Source organism: Pinus tabuliformis, chromosome 9 (assembly GCF_031772625.1).
Source record: "Pinus tabuliformis cultivar Carrire ecotype Pingquan chromosome 9, CPIR1, whole genome shotgun sequence".
NCBI classification, from domain to species: domain Eukaryota; kingdom Viridiplantae; phylum Streptophyta; class Pinopsida; order Pinales; family Pinaceae; genus Pinus; species Pinus tabuliformis.
This window is the reverse complement of record NC_142307.1, coordinates 1104389367-1104394361: the sequence shown is the minus strand read 5'-3', so window position 1 is coordinate 1104394361 and position 4995 is coordinate 1104389367.

Sequence of the window (4995 nt, the reverse complement as noted above, 5' to 3'; positions counted from 1 at the left end):
ATCCTTGATATTATTTGCATTTGACCTTAGATTATATCTTTTTCTGCTCCCCCGTTTGCAGAACAGCCCCTCTTTCCCACCTTTGACTGTCCTGCTCCTGCAACAAAGACTCTTCATATGCAGGCAATGTCAAAAAGGCATCACTGCCTTTATCTTCCATACAGAGATTTTTCATCCTCATCTTCAATCTGTTCCTCCTCCATGACCACATTCTGGAAAGGAGCCTTAACCTTTTGATCTTCGTTAGTTTCTTTACCCCTCTGAATGGTTTGTGATTGTTCGTTGGCTCTTCTGAATGGATTCAGATTTCTTGGTGCAAATGTGCCTGGGAGCCTTGTCTTCCCAGGGTTCTGCTCAATCTCTAGCTTAGAAATTTTAGCAGACAGTGACTCGATCATTCTAGTCATTTTATCAAGTTTGGTATCTGAGGATGAAGCAGAAGAAACCTCGCCTCTCGGCCTCCTTCTATCAGCGTGACTTTTGAGCTTTTCTACAGCCATAATGTTAGATTCGACTTCTAGTGCCGCATCCTGCATTTCAGCTAGGGTGGCACATCTTCTTTCTCTCAACAGCAAACAGAACTCAGAGTCAAAGGCACTGGTGTAGGCAAGTTTGGCAGAGGTGGGGGTAGGTTTACCTCAGCTGGTATCTTACTATACATACGGTTGAATCTTTTTATTAAAATCAGACAAGGATTCCCCATTTTCCCTCTTCAGGTTTCCAAACTCCGTATGATAGTATAGCAAGTCCTTTTTATCTCCCCAGTGTTTTAGGAACGTATCATCTAAAGCTTCGATATCTGCTATAGATCTTGGGGCTTGTTCTCTAAACCATTTCCTAGCCTCCCCATCTAGACTTTGGACAAAGACTCTCATCCACACATCATCTTCACTAATATCTAGATTATCATCATAGCTATAAAATGACTCAAGGTGTTCTTCAGCAGTGACACCTTCAGTCCCAGTGAACTTGGGCATATACTTTTGATATTCTCCAGTGGGCATAGCATTCAAGGGAGTGGGCAGTATTAAAGGTCCATACCTGGCGGCTATGATTCTTTCCATTTTGGTGGGTGCTTGTGGTCCTACCATGTTTGGAATTTGTGGAAGGACACTAGCAGATGGGGCAGTAGGAAATAATGTAATGGATGGCAGAGATATTGGGATGTTTTGGACAGTATGGGAAGCTTTCTTTGGACTGAGATTCAAAGGGGAACTAAATGGACAAGGAGCTTTATGAATCTCTGCAGGTACTTCTTCATTAGCAATACTAGGCTTTAAATCTTCAAACTGCGTATCCTCAACTAAGAACTTCTCATGCAAAGACAAATAAGATTTCTGGGGCTTACCTGATTTTGATGCTCCCTTCTGTGATGTTTTCTTCGGGTTAAAAAACTTCTCAGGTTCCGGCACTGGGACAGCTGGAGACTTCTGCGGATTTCTTCTAGTATGCCTCACAAACTGAGCCAGAACTTCAAAGTGGAGTCCAAAGGATGGCCTTCCTCCAGTGGAGTCGCCAGACAGATGATTACAACCAACGTCTATGTTCAAACCTTGTTTGTCATCAAAGCTTGAAGCTGTGTCGTCTCCAAGGGAAGCTGAGCTTCGATTCTCTTCTCCCCGGCAACGACACCAATTATGTTATCAATCCAGGAAACTCTCCGAGGTTGTAAATCAGAGATGCCTGGTAACATATAAATTTTAATATTGTTCTATGAAATATGGTTTGGATCAAGTCGGATAACCATTTCAGCTCTATTCACACTCAAGGCATGCATGAACACCCCCAATAACACAAGGCTTTAGACTGCTAATGCTCAATAGTTTGTAGATTTAATGGATAGATGGAGAACACTGACTATGCCAGCAGGTTGCATACATGGACCTATACGAATGGCTAGCTACAGGCAGCAAATGAACTTACTGACTATACCGGCAGATGCGTATATAATTACACATATAAATGGCTAGCCATAGGCAGCAAAGAAGCTTGCAAATCTAATATATCAAAGCAGAGATAAGATGACAGTTATCTGGCCTCAAACACACAGAAAACCTGAACAAACTGTTCAGGTGCAAGCATAGAACAGAAGAGAAATGGACATTAAACATGTAGCAGCAAAAGAAGCTTGTATTACTAAAGACTACAGATGAGAAGCTTGAGAAAACAGGGGAGGAATAATCTCCAAAAGTTGAACCCTTGTTACATCTTGTTTTCAGCTATTTATAGCTTGTTTACAATGGTCCTCAACCTTTTGAGGCTTCAGGTGTCTTAATCTATCCTGCTGTCTTGTTTAACTGATTGATTCCCTCAATAGGTAGGCATGGCTCGGCGGTTTTCCTCTTCTGACAGAGAAATAACCATACTCAGATATTTTGGTGGCCTGCTGTGATGCATAGGAGCTCCTTCGTGCCAAAGATGCCCCATTAAGTTCGTTAGGATGACTGCTGCACTGGCAGGGCCGTTAATGCTCCATGATTTTATCTAATTTGGGTTGAGGCGTGTAGTGGCCCTTCCCCTTCCCTTTTCTGGTTCTGTTTGCCGGCCGTTGTCCCTCCGCCGAATCCTTCTTCTGGTATATAACATAACTGCACGGTTCCTTCAAGGATGGCTTGTCGCTCTTATGAAATCCCTGCACCGGTCCCTTGTTTTTTTTAATATTTGAACAATATACATAAAACAACTACAAAATCATGAAAAATGGCTCTGGCAGATTTGAAGAATATATATATTTTACTTTCGAATCCCATCGGATCCAAAACCCATCATAATCGGCATCTGCCCAGGGCTTCCCTTTATATTTTCTTTATACAAAGAAAATACACCAAATACATTGAAAACGATATGGGCGCGGACTTTAAAAAATATGAAATGGAGTGTTGTGCATATATCGGGTCCGGCCCATCGGCCTGCACCATCATTTGTGTTAAAGCCCCGCCCCTTTGAAAGTGCCGATGCGATATCGGCGATCGCCGTGGACCCGATATTTTATAAAATGGAGTGTTGAAGGGTCATCGGGTCCGGCCCATCGCATCGGCGCATAACATATGTGAAAGGCCCTGTACTCTTTGGCAGCCCCGATAGCGAAATGCCGACGTGATGCGAGCCATTGATCTGTGCACGCGATTAACGGCCTGATCGAATCGCTAGACCGCAATCGCAATGCCACTGCTGATACCGCTGACCCGTCGATCGCCGATATTGCCGCGGACCTGCTATTTTATAAAATGGAGTGTTGAAGGGCCATCGGGTCCGGCCCATCGCATCGGCACATAACATATGTGAAGGCCCTGTACTCTTTGGCAGCCTCGATAGCGAAATGCTGATGTGATGCGAGCCGTTGATCTGTGCACGTGATTAACAACCCTGATCAAATCGCTAGACCGCAATCGCAATGCCAATGACGATACCGCCGACCCGTCGATCGCCGATATTGCCGCGGACCCGATATTTTATAAAATGGAGTGTTGAAGGGCCATCGGGTTCGGCCCATCGCATCGGCGCATAACTTATGTTAAAGCCTACCCCTCGTAATCGCCGATAGCGAAATGCCAACGCGATCTGGACGTTGACCGGCTAGATCCAACGGCTGATATGATTTCGGACCCTTAAGCCTGCAACTTTGGTTTTTATGTGATTTTTTGGGTATTTTCACCTTTCGATAGTGTAATTCTGCCCTCCAAAGGGCTTCCCTCTTGCAACCTCTTTGATCGGTGGGTAGCTTTTGTCATGTCTTGATGATTTGAACAGCAAACATGGGTTTTGGGCATGACTATAAGCATATTTGCAGCCTTTGAGAGCTTTTTGAATCTATTTTTAATCCATTTGCATAGCAAAGCTAACAGCTCCAACCTGTAATATGCCAAACACCGACTTGGACTTCCCAAGGCACCAACCTTGTCAATTTTGAGGCACCAACCTCTAGGGCTCCAACCCTATTTCTGGTTCAAGCTCCAACCTAGTTTCTTGAGGACTCCTATCCTCTAGGGCTCCAACCCTATCTTCCAAGGCACCAACCTTGTCTTTATGCAGCTCCAACCTCTTGGGAAAAAACCCTTAGCTTTACTTCATCAAGATATGTTTGGTTATACTTCACAGCTCCCAATGTATTCTTCAACAAGCCCTGTCAATCTTCAACTATGCCTTCACCTTAGTCCCCATGTCACATCATCAATGACAACCTTGTTATTCACATGAAGGTGTCACCACTTCTCTTCATGTTACCCAAACAAATCTTCTTCAAGGTCACCTCATTATGGCTTCAATGCATCACGGTCTTCAATGATCTCCACAAATCTTCAATATGCTTCTTCACAAAGTTCTCCAACTTTGCCCTATTCTGTTCTCGAGAGAAGACTTCAACAAGTTTTATTTGTCCAATCCCAATAAATCAACACTTTGACCATGAAAACTATGACAACTTTGACCACAATAGCTTCAACCATGGCAACTATGACAACTTCAACCATGGCAACTATGGAAGCCTCGACCACGACAACTACGGAAGCCTCGACCACAAAAACTACAGCAACTTCAACCACTATAGCTTCAACCACAACAACTATAGCATCTTCAACTATAACACTATGACAACCTTGACCACAACAACTACGACAACTTCAACTATGACAGTTGCGACCACGATAGCTATGGTAGCTTCGACCACGGAAACTACGACATCTTCAACCATGGCAACTATGGAAACTTTGACCACACGACTATGGAAAGTTCTACCACGGAAACTACGACAACTCCAACCACGGAAACTATGGTAACTTCTCTGCTCCTAGCTCGAACCTATGGGAGACTATTTAACCCAAGAACGACTCCACAAACTGGTCTTCCTGGTTTTCTAGGTTGCGGCTTCTTCTCTATCTCTTGTCTTATCTCCACCAAAAAATTTAAGCTTGAATGGACGAATTTAGGTTTATATTTATAGTGATTTATTTTATAACTGAAGGGACACATCTATTTGAAGTGAGGCTTACTTGTATG